This window comes from Macrotis lagotis, chromosome 4, assembly GCF_037893015.1.
Source record: "Macrotis lagotis isolate mMagLag1 chromosome 4, bilby.v1.9.chrom.fasta, whole genome shotgun sequence".
Taxonomy (NCBI): Eukaryota; Metazoa; Chordata; class Mammalia; order Peramelemorphia; family Peramelidae; genus Macrotis; species Macrotis lagotis.
Window position 1 is genome coordinate 126,272,704 of NC_133661.1, and position 14,801 is coordinate 126,287,504.

A 14,801-nucleotide genomic window follows, 5' to 3' on the forward strand; every position below is an offset into this window, starting at 1 on the left:
GATCCCATTTGGGGTTTTCTTGGTAAGGGTTTTCTTTGTTATTTTCTTCTCCAGATCATATTACAGATGAGGAGACTGAGGCAAGCAAAGTTAAGTGACTTGCCCAGGGTCCCACAGTCAGTGAATGCCTGACATCACATTCAAACTCAGGATGATGAGTCTTTGTGCCTCCAGATTCAGTATTCTTATATACACTGTGGCACCACCTAGCTGCCTAGAGTAAATCAGAATGGGATATTTGGTAGATCTGTTGTTCTGGGATAGGTTAGAAGTGTTTTTCCATCCATCAATCAATCATCAACTTGTTGAGTGTTTGCCTTCCCAAAGCATTGGGTCACATCCAGGAGACACATCTATGATGTGTACAATTGCATAAGCATACACGTGACTCCAAAAACAATTATTTCAGCATACTTGATCAAATCCATTTCATTCTGTAAGGCCCAATTAGCTGACTTCATAATTTAGAGCTTTACTTTTCAACTAGATGCTCTCATATAGCTTCCCTCTCCTGCTCATAACTGAGCTTCCGTGACTATCCCTAGTTTCACTTAGCAAAAAAGATGGAGTTTTTAAAGAGGGGTTCAGGAGGGGGTATCTAGAGAATGGTTTAGCTTTTACATAAATAATCTAACTAACATACAGAGAATGTATTTTGTCTCTCTACAGGAACTTAACTATTTACTCTACGACTTTGCTAACTCCTTGCTGGACCTCCCTAGACACATTTTTATTCAGTGGTTTTGAATTTCTAACTGAAATGTCTACAAGACTTTTTTTTGACAAATAATTTAGGTCTCAAGGTTGTATCCAAATGGAGAAAATCTATAAGAAATGAATAGCTAATAAACCTCAAAGCCAAAATTGCATAGCAGAAGAGGCCAAACCAAAAAATCCAGCTTTCCTGGCTGTCAGGAAAGTAAAGGCTTTGTCTGACTAAAACATTTCAAAAGATGATGAGTTGCCTTTCAAGAGAGAAGATTGGCCCCATAGGATTCAATGGGGGGGCCTTTAGCTAGAAAACATGCAAAAATCCTAATGGCTATAAAGGTACAGAAAGAGTGACACAGTCTCCATGGCAACCTGGCCCCAATCATAACAGAATCTCTTTCACCTGGAGCCAAGGTTTCAAAAAAGCAATTCAAACTGGGTCCTGGAGGTTCCCAGGGCTGAACCTCCTATCTCGTGGTTGATGATGTCATTGGAGCCTCTGATGGAATTATTTCCTTGGAATTTGCAGCAGACAGATGATTGAACCTATATATAGAGCACTGCCATAAAATGAAAATTAATCTAACAACTCCATGCTGGAAACAAAAACTGAGGGGAAAAAATCTGATTCATGACCACTCTATTAGTCACAAGGCTGGCAAAACATGTCACTTGGGCTCCCCCACCCAGTTCTCTTAGAAGAAGTCAGCTTTCTCTTCTCCATAAAATGTTAGCACTCAGGGCGGGGAGGGGGTCTTTAGAAACCAAGCAATCTACCTCTTCCCCACCCTCCTTCCACAGATGAGATTCTTTTGATACTCAGTTCCAAGCAGGCTTGGTTACAACAAGAAAGTGTTAACATTTTCCATAAGCAGTCTTTGTCACTATACTTAACTTCCTTTTTACACAAAAGTCTATGTCTTGATTCAATTAAATCATGAACAGAGTTATTGGAAAAGGGGCAACTGAGCAAGAGGATATGATGTCACCACAGAACTTCAGTAAAAACTCTATGATGCCAACCATCTTCAAAATAACTCCCTTCTATTTAGTCAGAAATGGAAAGACAAATGGAGTCATTTCTGGAGCAAATGTTTCTTTGGACTTGACAGTAACGGTTGGAGGCTGTTTAATCAATCAGGATCACTGATTATGCCTGCTGAGCAGGCATTGGGGCTATGAGGCCAGACTAGAAATGACAATATGCTTTAGAGATGCAAGGCACCTTTGAAATCAGTTTTTCCAATCCTCATTTTACAAATGAAGGTACTGCAACCTAGAGAAGTTAAATGGATTTACCTAAATTTATACAAGTAATAGGTGGCAGAGCTGGTATTCAAATTTGAATCCAAATCAAACACCCTTTCTTCCATATCATTATGGCGAGAAAAACAACAATCTTAGCAAATCCTTTTTTCTCCTCTCAGGATTGCAGGGTTACAGATCCTATGGGACAATTCAGACTAAACTAGGCAAATGGTTGTAATGGGAGAGAGGTGAAGATGTGCTCCAATATCTGGCTCTAACTTGGAGAAAGGAAATGTTCAAAACCAAGTCTTTGAGGCATGTACTTTTCTAGACCTTACTATACAAGGATTGGCACTGTCAGTATTTGTGAGGTTCTTTTTCCTTTTGGTTTGTTTTCTTCTGGGGCCCAGTCTTGTAAACCTAAAAGAACCTTTTTTTTAGTTTTTTTTGCAAGGCAAACGGGGTTAAGTGGCTTGCCCAAGGCCACACAGCTAGGTAATTATTAAGTGTTTGAGACCGGATTTGAACCCAGGTACTCCTGACTCCAGGGCCGATGCTTTATTCACTACACCACCTAGCCACCCCTAAAATGAACCTATTCTGAATAAGTATTACAGTGGAAAGGGCTGCAAATGGCGATAAATTAATTTATGCCATATGATTTCACAAAGGACCTGTGGGGAGGACTGGGGGAAAGAAAGAATATAGAAATAGAGAAGGAAAGGGGGTACTTTTAAAAAAATATATGAAAGAAAAGAAATAAAAGATTAAGGGCTGACTATCTCAAATCTGTTCTGGAGATGAGGAAAAAGTTAGTAAAGTTGAAATAAGACAGAGAAAAAATTTCAGGGTTTCCAAGAATATCTAAATAATTACTGCTATCCCTGCCCTCAGATTGGTGGTTCATTTGAGTAATAGCTTTGGCTATATACCACAGTTTCTCCTAGAGTCTAAGGCTGGCCAACCCCTCAACCCCTTGCAATTTGGTTTCTAACCACAACATTCAATTGCAACTGTCCTATTCAAGGTCATCAGTGACCTCTTAGGTGCCAAATTTAATGACTTTTTCCTCAGTCCTCTTCCTTTTTGACCTTCTGCAATATTGCAGCCTCTTCCTTCATACTATTCCTTACCTCCTCACCTTAATTTTTGATAACTCTGCCTTTCTCTGGTTCTCCTTCTATCTACCTGACTCTTTTTTCTTCCATTGGTTTATTTTTCTCCTTGTCTTTCCATCACCCATTTCTTAAACTGGGATCCATATACTATGGATGAATTTCAGAGGTCCATAAACTTGGATGGATTGCATCTTCAAGGTAATTGTTTTCTTTTGTAATTCCACAAATTTAAAATTATGCCTTTAAAAAATTACTCTGAGAAGAGATCCCATAGTTTTCACTAGACAAAGAGATCCACCAAATACTAAAAGGATTATAACACCTGCTTTAATTGAAGGTGCTTCTTTAGATTCTATATTCTACCCTATTCTCTCTTAGCGCTTGACAATCTTATCCACTTCCACAGATTCAAGCATCAATTCAGGCCAGAGGGTTCCCAGATAAACATCTCTAACTTAATTCTCTGCCTTCAGTTCCAGATCCATATTTCTTGCTTACTGGTCTTATACACCCATTTGTTTCTAGACTCAACAACACTATTCTTGATCTTCCTCCCAACTTCCATCTTTGGTAATCTGACTGCTATCCTTCTGGTCACATATTATTTTGATATTGGTCAGTGTCTTATATCACTAAAAATGATTTTATGCCTATAGAAGTCAGGCTAAGTGATGGGTACAACAACCCTTATTGGAATTGGATTAATCAGTACAATGAATTATTTAAAATATGCTGAGACTGGATCACCATACATATTCTAAGACTTTGTCCTGTACCCTTTTTCTTCACTCTCTTTTCTTTCCCTTCCTTCCTTCCTTCCTTCCTTCCTTCCTTCCTTCCTTCCTTCCTTCCTTCCTTCCTTCCTCTCTTTTCTTCTTTTTTGAGATCCTAGACAAACTTTATTCAATTTCTATTTCAAACTTTATTTTAGAAGGTGGGACAGAGAAGAGGAACTGAGAGCCCTGGCTCATCCCATCCCCCAACAGAGTGAGGTGGCTGCTGCTCTTGTGTCCTCAGACACTAGACTTTGAATGGCCACCAAGAGAAACTTGAGTAACTCCTTGCACATGTAGAAGCATCTGGGCACATGGAAGTAACCTTTAAAGGACCTCTCCTTGAAGTTAAGGGCTACTCTACCCTCCCAGGTCTGATAGCCATACTATTCTCCAAGCTCTAGATCTAAAAACCACTCAAAGGTATACTCAGCAACTTGGCAGAAGTCTCATTGTAAACTATAAGGAAGGCAATCATGGCTTCACTATGGGACCACCAGAGTTTCATGCCTCACTCCAGCTGTGTAGGGCAGAATTTATCTGCATACTAGAAGTAACATATCATCTATATTTTCACTGGTCCAGCCAGAATGAAAAGACTGCAGCATAAATTTCTCAGTGACATGCATGGACCTTGATTTCAGGGTTTTGCTATAGGATAGTAAATCAGAGCAAGAACCAGTTGGTCTCCAGAGCATGACCTGGATTTTATTGTCTCTCCAGGAAGCCAGAAATCTCTTTTCTAACCTTAGATACATTCTCTAGCAGAAGCTGTCCATCCCTCTGGAGATGCTTCAAGATGTCCCTAGTACAACATTCATCCAGCTCCAAATGCTTTTGAGTCATCTTATCATCCTTCCTGAGCTGATTATGCATCATCACAGGCATAGTCATAGAGTCAGCATTGGGGGTTTTTGAGAGCTGAGGCTGACCCAGGCCAGTGGGCTCACTTGAACCCAGTATATAATCTGATTCCTCATCTCCATCGTTTTCCCCTTGGTAAGGGTCACCAGTGGTCTTCCATAGCTCAACCATGACCATATTAGAAAAGCCTTTGCTGAAGATCCTGTGCTGAATCTTGGGAGGGCAACCATCACAGATCAGAACAAAGGTCTTTTTCTCTGGGTGGGGGCGGGGTTGGAGGAAAGGCTATTTGGGCATGGCAGATGAATTCCCTCTGCTTTGACTGTATGCAGGATCTCAGAAGAATGGAAACTCAGTAGACATCCATTCATTCGAGTCTCTCCTGCAGCCACATGTACTTGAGGTCATCATATACTTGACCCTCCTAGTGAGGCAAGTAAAGAAGATCCTGTTCTGAATGATGGGAGTACTTGGTCCATAATGTTGCCACCCAGTCCAGTTACTGCTCTATCCACTCCTTCCAAGTAGCCAGCGTGGCCCTCTCCGTTCCCTTTTCAAATCCCCAGTGAGTCCAACCCCAGAACAAGTGACAATCTGAAGAGGAGAATCTCCCCAGTTAGAGGGAAAACTAGGTACCTAATAAATGCTTGTGGACTGATTTGGAAACATTTCCTTTCTCTGAAGAAAAATATACATTTGTAAAGTGTAGTATATTGTAACTCTTGGCTTGCACATTACAATACTTTTAAAAAGTATTATGCTTTGTGTAACTTCTTAGATTGCCAGTTAGTTTTCCCTCTGTTGTAGGCTTTGTGAGAATAATAGCTTCCTCATAAATATTAAGGGCTCTAGAAAGGGGAAGTAGACTTTTTGACCCCCGAGGACATAATCAGGGGTAGTGAGTTAAAGTTGTGAATAGGTAAGTTTAGGTTTGATGCCAGGAAAACTTCCTAACAATTAGAAATGTTCCAAAGTAGAATATGGGGACTCAGGAAACTAGTTGTTTCCCTATTTTAGAGATCTTCAAGCAGAGGTGTGTTGCATTAGAGATTTCTTCGGGCTGTGGGTTGGATCAGATGGTCATTGGAGTCCATCTCAACTTCTATGATTAAGGCCATCCTTGAATAATTGGATAAAACTGCTAAATGTGAATCTTCCAAACAATAACAACTAAGGTGATAAGGGTATTGAATATGTGCAAAAACTCAATTCCCCAAAAAACTCTAATCAAGGATTCAGAAAGATTAGTCACAAGTTTAGTTATATGTACCCTGGTTTGCAGTTCCCAAACCATCTAGGCCTGATTAACTAGGAGATTCTTAGCAAAACTATATAAGAAGTAAAGTGTTTTCTATTTTAACAAGAGCAATTCAACTTCAGATCCCATTGCTGGAAATGATGTGTTCCTGATGAAGGTCCATATCTTCCATTGATGTGGGAATTCATCATTGTCTAAGACTTGAAGTTCCATTGCAGGTCTAGCAGGAAGATCAGAGACAATTGTATTCTACTAGCATCCTTCTCATTCATATTTGGTATACTTCTTAGGTATACTAGTATACTATGTCCTTCAGGTATCCCCAGCTGAGTGATGCATGAGCTCTGTTTTTATTTTTTTAGTGATGTGGTATTAACAATGATGATATATTTAATGAATCTCTAATTGAACTTTCCCTCCAAGTCCAATAACCCATCCACTGCCTGTGCAACTCTGATCTATATCCTCAAATAAATTTACCCTAGTGTTTCTATTCAATGCTCTTGGGGTTCTTCTTTATTTTTCCTTGTATCACAAAGATATCAGTAGAATACTCTCAATATTTTCCTTTATCTTTCACTCTAGTCCCATATCTTTTCTTGTCATTTTCCAATTGATCATAATTTTTCTGACAGCAGTCTTTATTTCTGATTTTCTTTGAAGATCCATAGTTATTATATGTCAAAGCTTTTTTCTTATAGACTATGTACCTCTCCATTTTCCTCTATATGATATTTGTTTTTAAGTAGTCAGAGATGTAACATTCTATGATTTGTAACCCATTAACAATACTCATAGAATACTGACATTAATAAGATTAGACTTTATTTCTAGCAGAAGTTTATGGTCATTAAAGAAGCTTTGCAATTTCTCAAAACCAATTCAATCACTTTCTTCCTTCTGCTTGATTCTAGCCACAACTCATGGACAATTTGTATTGTCTGTTCAACATCCATGTATACTAATAGATGAACACTATAGGTTGTTCAATAAATTGCATATCACAATCTTGATAGGTATTATTTATCCATGGATTATTTTCCTATATGAATAATTAGGTCAAAACCTTTTGAATTCCTATGAATCTCTTCTGGGGGACTCAGCAGTATGTTCAGCCTTGATGCAACTAGTAAAAAAAAATAGGAGTGGCCATAGGGTACTCCAAATGGAGCTATGGAGGTTCCATTTGAACATTTCCAGTGATGAGGAACTCATCATTATCAAATTCCAATAAAGTCAGCATGTATTCATTAAATACCTACCATGTGCCGATCACTGTGGTATTTGATGAGGAAACAAAGAAAGAGGGGAAAAGTCCCTGATCTCGAAGAGCTCACAGTCTAATAAGAGACAATATGCAACAAGAATATGCAGGATAAATTGGAGATGATCTTAGACAGAAGGACCTAGTATTATGAAAGGTATGTTGAAGAATGTAAGATTTTAGCTGGAGTCTGAAGGAAAATAGAGAAGCCAAGGGGCAGAGATAAGTAGGTAGAGAATTTCAAGCATGAAGAATTGCCTGTGAAAATGCATAGAGTTGAGGGGTGACTAGGTGGCACAGTGGATAGAGCACCAACCCTGGAGTCAGGAGTACCTGAGTTCAAATACGGCCCCAGACACTTAATAATTACCTAGCTCTGTGCCTTGGGCAAGCCACTTAACCCCATTTGTCTCGCAAAAACCTAAAAAAAATTTTTTTAAGAAAGAAAGAAAATGCATAGAATAGAAAGATGGAGTGTCCTATGGGGTGGACAGCAAGAAGACCAGTATCACTAAATCAAAGAGTATATGAAGGGGAGAAGATGTAAGAAGACTAGGAAGATTGTAAGGGTCAAGGTGGAAGGTAAGAAGGATTTTCAAAGACAACCAGAATTTTATATTTGATTCTGAAGATAATAGGGAATTGATATTGATAACAGAGATATCATATGGTCAGGCCTGTACTTTAAAGATCAACTCGGCAAGTGAAGGAATTGAAGTGAGGGAAGACTTGAAGAAAGGAAATCAAACCTCTTAAACATCGAGTTATTAAAATAGCCCAGCAAGGGGGGGAATGAAGACCTGCACCAGACTGGTAGAAGTGGTAGCAGGTACCTGGGAACAAAGAGAATATTTATGAGAGATGTTTCAAAGATGGAATTGATAGGACTTGGAAACTAATGGGCGAAAAGTTGAGGATGACAACTAAGTTGTGAGCCTAGTGATCATCTTTGAGGATGGTAATGATTTTGGTAAAAATAGGGAAGAGGAGAAGTTTTGGGAGATGGGAAGATAATGAGTATCATCCCATTAAATCATTTCTTGTTTTTAAAAAATATATCCCTCCTAAACTAATATCAAATTTATTTAGTTTTACCTCTCATGACTTGTTTTCTAGACATCACATGGCTCCAATTGTCTTTCTTTTGACTCACTCCATCTTGCCACTTTTAAATTGTGATTTCCATTACTCCCAAAAGGGGTTGACCAGTGAGTGTGAAGTCCATTAGAATTATTACTTCCTTTAATTTTGACATTATCTCTATTAATGTTATCATTATCATCAAGATAAATATTTTTATTATTAATAATAACCAGTTAGCAATTGTTTATAAATAACTTTGCCAGGCATTCTGACAAATCCCTAGCTATGCAAGTATAAAAGCAAGATAGTTCCTGCCCTTAAGGACTTTAAATTTCACCACTGTTCTTAATATGGGAGTCTGTAAACTTAGTTTTTAAAAATCATTTACTTCAATATAACTGGCTCTCATTGCAATCCTACATATTTTATTATATGCATTTAAAAATATTATTCTGAGAAGCACTCCATAGGCTTCACCAGACTACCAGAGGGGTTCATGATATGAGGTTAAAAATCCTGAACTAGGAAAGCATAAGATGTTTATAGATAAATAAATTCAGGATTTATACATAGATACATGGGTATCATTGATATATAGGTATATATTATAAATAGATACATAGTTATATATATATATATATACATTCATATGTATATAGTTATGTATAGATGTATTTATACCTCCACCTATGTATCTATTCCTGTCTATATCACCTGTATAAATTTGCCCTAAGTTCACAGCAGAAGTGCTAGTCATCCTTGAACACTCCATTCAGGATTGCTGGTCTATCTTTGGTGTCTACCTGTCCCCCAATTCTCACCTAAGGCTCTAAGAACTATAGCATATGCAGCAACCACACCCTAGCAAAACCATCTCGGCAGATGGGCCAAACTAAGAGGATTAATGACAAGCCTCAAACCCATGAGTTAGGGGATTGTCTACCCTAAGCATGTGAAGACTTCTTCTGGTGGAATGAATGAATGAGAGCAATTTGTTCCAATAGACATGAAGGTGGAAGAAGCAGGTGCTGTGAAGCAATAGAGCTTCATCAAGCATTGAAGACACTAAGGCCATGCATTGTATCTGAGACTCTTTTCTTGCCACTGGACTTCAATGACTCTCGATGAGTCAGTGATGTTGAAGACTTTGTGCAACTCTATCTCAATATCTTATTTATATGCTGTATTTTGACCCCAAGATTGTGATGTCATTGGTCCTCTTTAAATACAAAAGATAAACAACATCTATTTAGGAATATATTTGTACACACACACACACACACACACACACACACACATATAGATATAGTTATAGATATATGGAACACTAACAACTAGAAGAATCAGGAAAAGCCTATTGAAGGATAACACTAATTTGTGCATTAAATACTCACTACTGTGTAAAATGCCTAATGAAATATAAAAAAGATAAAATTCATATTCTCATGTGCCTTAGATAACATATTTATGGTAGGAAATTCTACCCATAAAAAAGAATACTATATCAATAAACATGAAAAAGGCTTTTGACCCATGTCTGAGACTTTGGATGTTTCTTGTTTAGACTACTAGGAATATGCGTTAAGGTCTTCAGGATAAGCAACTTTCAAGACACATTCTCTGAAGTTATGTCCTGGGATCTATCACAAATCACTGCATCTAGAGCCAAGGAAAGGAATGGAAGAGGGAGAGGAAAAGAGGGAAAGGGAAAGAGAGAAAGAGAAGGGGAAAGAGAAGGAGAGAGAAAGAGGGAAAGGGAAAGAGAGGGAGAGAGAAAGAGGGAAAGGGGAAGGGGAAAAGAAAGGGAAAGAAAAAGAGAGAAAGGGAAAGAGAAAAAGGGAAAGGGGAAGGGAAATGGAAAAGAAAAAGAAAAATGTAAAGGAAAGGGGAAAAGGAAGGGGAAAGGAAGGGATGGGAGGGGAGAGGAAGGGAAGAAAGAGTATCCCCTTTTTAATCCAGTAGGCTGAATTTATCATCTCATATAATCCCCAATGCAAATCTGGTTTTGTCATGTTAAAAATACAGGGTGATTCTCCTTGGTAGGGAGTTGTTTGAGCAAGAACAGGTTGGAGACATTGTGTATGGAAGAAATTAAACCTTCCTGTCCCTGGAGCAGCCATAAAAATCCTGCAAGCCAACTTGAAAACTCTGTCATTCTGCTTAATTTCTAGGAATTGAGGGGCCCTGGTTTTGATTTACATCAGAGGAGAATAGGAACAGCTCTGAAACCTAAAGAAGTTAATTGCTTAGTATGTAACCACAGCTCTGGGAGCCCAGGCTGAATAGCTGTAGTGTCTGGGACACAGTACCCTGTTTCTGGCCTACGCCTGGGCTTTGAGAGGGGGCACACAGAGGGGGAAAGGAGGTCAGCAACATTTATAGAAGGAAAGCATTTTGTGGCAAAGATGGTAGTATCAGAGTAGCCACTGTACTTTGTATTCACTGTACTTTGGTGGAATAAATGGGTGGAAGGGGGGCCAGAGGGAAACTCAGGTCAGAAGACACATCTGTGCATTTTGCAGAAAGCTATCCTACCATAAGTTATAACTGTTTTAATTTATTAAAAGAACTCTGGTGCCTATTGAGAAATATTAACAAGAAGGCTACCTTGCCTATATCCTTAAATGACCCTTTGGCCTATCCTCAGTAGTTGGAGTCATTATGATCCCAAGCATATGGTCAAGAGAGCCCCAATCCCCAGGATTTGAGAGGAGAATACTGTTGCTCCTTATTTCTTTTATTCTATATGAGGATAGGGTGGAAGTGAAGAATGCTAAGCAAATCAAAATGAAAAAGAATTCTTTCCTGCCTCCTTACTTTGCTTCTTCGGGTCTTATACTTGGGTTAATGATATATATGGAGTTCCTTTAGAGAACTGCAATATTCCCATATTCTGTCATGAAACTGAGGAGAGATTATCGTTGTAGTGAAGAGGTGGTAAAATTGAAAGGGCAGATGTTGGGGCAGTTAGGTAGTTCAATGGATAGAGTACCTGCCCTGGAGTCAGGAGAACCTTAGTTCAAATCTCACCTGCGATGCTTAATAAATACTTAGCTGTGTGACCTTGGTCAAGTCACTTAACCCCATTGCCTTGCCAAAAAGAAAAGTACATGTGGCCCCGATGGTTGTTAGTAATTATAATAATAATAATTATTATTATAGAAGAAATTAGCTAAAGGTGCTATTTCTAAAGTAGCTAATAGCTACTTCTTTCGATATGCTTATAATATTTTTTCTTTGACTTGGGCAATTTGGATTATGGATAAGATATCCTTGGAATTTTTCCTTTCTGGATTCCTTTCAGGAGAATATCAAGGGATTCTTTCCAACTTGCCTTGGCCCTTTGGTTCTAATAAATTGGTAGTTTTTAGATATTAAGATATTTAGATATTAGATATCTTGAAATAGTGTTGAGGCATTTTAATTGTGGTTTCCAGGGCATTCAGAAACTCATATCATTTCCCCATGACCTTTTCTCCAAGTTAATTATTTTTATTATCAAATATCTTCTATCTTATTCAATGTTTAAAACTTTTGTTTTATTCTAGCATTTCTTGCTGTTTCATAGGGTCATTTGTTCTTTTTGGTCTAATTAATTTTCAGGGAGTCCAGTTCTTGAATAAGACTTAGCAACTTCTTTACTATTGATTCTCTTTCCAATTATTTTCTCCAGATCTTTTATTTCATTTTCTAGCATTCCTCTCCCCCACCTTGCTTAATTTCTTCTAGGTATTTATGAAATACTTGTAGGAAATCTATTTTTTTCCCTTTGAGTCTAGGCTTGTAGTTATTATGGAGTTATTTGTTTATTCTTTGGGGTAATCTCTGAATTTTTGATACTTTTTTATACTGGTCAATGCTTTCTTTGATATACTCATCTCTTTAACTTTTTGGAACCTTGCTCAAGAGCCAGTCTCTGCTCCCTCCTAAGAGTGGAAGCCTCTTCCCCCAAATCTCTTGGGCTGTGACCACTTTATTCTGATATTGGTTGTTTTGGTAGCATTCTTTTCTATTACCCTAAAGCTTCTGGTAATTTAGTGATCACCAGTAGATGTCAGCAGATTTCCCAGATCATATATATACATATATATATATATATATATATATATATATATATATATATATATATATATATACATATATATATATATATATATATATATATATATATATAGCAGCATTTCTGAAGTTGGTACCAGATTAATTGTCAAGAAAGTCAATGTGAATCTATACTGATTTTTTTCCTGCTTCAGAACTACACAAAAGTTAGCCAATTACCAAACCAGTTCTAAAATAAAGTAACCTCTCAGTCCAACCAGAGAAGAGCAAGGGACATATGGCATCGTTTAAGATTCTATGCTGGGACATTCATTCAAGGCGGGGCCAAGATGGCGGAGAGAAGACAAGCACAGTTCTAAAGTCTCCTGATCTCTTCCCCATCTATCACATGAAACAAACCTCTTAAAAGAAATACGAACCAGGAAACCCAGAAAGAAAAGCCAGGAGAGGAAAATCTACCTCAGGATTTGTCTCCTGCAGCAGCCTTGGCTGAGTACCGGCAGGCCCAGGTGTGTGAGCAAAAGAACCAGCCCAGCTGAGGAATCACCTCAGGCCAGGGTAAAGCCCACCATTGATTGAAGGCAAAAGAATTCAATAGCTCCAATTCCCTCCCTCAAGCAAAGGGAGAAGGCCTCGCAACCAAGGTCACAGACACCCCAGAGAGGGCAACCAGCACCTCCTACTGGCCAGCCAGAGAAACTGCGCTCAGTAAAGCCTTTAGAGATCCCAAGCCGAGGTGAACCAGCCCCACCCAACTCAAGGTCTTAGCATAATGAAGAAGGGTCAGGGGAAAGCTGGATCCATAGAAAAATTCCTGGAAGGGAAAGACCCCAACCTAGAGAGACCTGGAACCTCTGAGGAGAATACAATCTGGTCTCCAGCATAGAAAGACTTCCTTGAAGAAATAAGGAAGGAGTTTAAAAATCAACTGGAAAATTTGGGGGAGACAATTAATACCTTGCAAAATGAGAATAATTCTCTCAGATCCTCAAATGAGCAAATGCAAAAAGAAATTAATTCTCTCAAAACCTCAATTGGTCAAATGGAAAGCTCTTTCAAAAGTAGAATCGACCAATTGGAAAAGGTTAATGAAGAAAACTCCTCCCCCCAAAAAATAATGGAGTCTACAGAAACTAATGACTCCACGAGACAGCAAGAGTCAGTTAAACAAAATCAAAAAATAGAAAAAATAGAAGCAAATGAGAAATACCTCATCAACAAAACCACTGACCTCGAGAATAGATCAAGAAGGGGAAACCTGAAAATTATAGGACTTCCTGAAAACATTGAAGAGAAAAAAAGCCTGGACTTAATATTACAGGATCTAGTGATGGAAAACTGCCCTGACATCATGGAATTGGAGGGCAAAGTAGTTATTGAAAGAGTACATCGATCCCCACCAGAAAAAGATCCTAAAAGGAAAACACCAAGGAGTGTTGTGGCCAAACTCCAGAGCTATCAGATAAAAGAGAAAATCCTGCAAGCAGCCAGAAAGAAACAATTTAAATATTAAGGAGCCACAGTAAGGATCACACAGGACCTGGCTGCATCAACTTTAAGGGACTGAAGGGTCTGGAACGAGATATTTGGAAGAGCACAGGAGCTTGGAATGCAGCCAAGAATCTACTTTCCTGCAAAGCTGAGCCTTCTCTTCCAGGGAAGAAGATGGACATTTAACGAAATGGAAGAATTCCAAAAATTTCTGATGAAAAGACCAGAGCTAAACAGAAAATTTGGATATCAAACAGGAGGTTCAAGAGACACATGAAAAGGTAAAAAAAAAAGGGGGGGGCGGTAAAAGGAAAAAAATGCAATCCAGCAAGTTGAAACTGGCTATATCCCAGCATGGGGGGGGGGGGGTTAGAAACTCTTATAAATCCTGAGAATCCTGAGAAATGTAACTCTAACAGACAGAATATACCTAGCCAGAAATGCTGGACATCCATGACCTATCCAGGAGACTGATATCTAATGGGATGTAACTGGCTTTAACTCCACCGGGGAGAAAGACTCTAATAACTCTCAGGAATTTGGACTCTATTCAACAGAATATACTGAACTAGAAGGGTCAGACACTCAGAATTTTCTATGACTTAGATACAATGATCTAAAAAAAATACACTACCTCCCTAAAAAGGGGGACAGGAAAGAGAGGGGAGGAGGGGATTGAATGGGACAAATCTCATTACACTAAGAGGTACAAAAAACCTATGGTAATAGAGGGGAAGAAGGGAGTAGAGGAGAAATACCTGAATCTTCTTCTCATCAGACTTGGCTTAAAGTCAACCTACACATACTCAGTTAACTTATAAAACATCTAACCTTTCAAGAAGTAAAAGGGGAAAAGGGGAGGGGGGACAGAGAAAGGGAAGGGGAGTGGAGGAAATAAGGGGAAATAACAAAAGGAAGGGAAGGGAAGATTC

At 38.6% G+C, this 14,801-nt stretch overlaps 1 pseudogene; it reads right to left on the minus strand.

The window, feature by feature from the left end:
• Positions 1–4,044: 4,044 nt before the first annotated feature.
• On the minus strand, positions 4,045–7,237 carry LOC141522723 (N-acylglucosamine 2-epimerase-like; annotated as a pseudogene).
• Between the last annotated feature and the right edge of the window lie 7,564 nt (positions 7,238–14,801).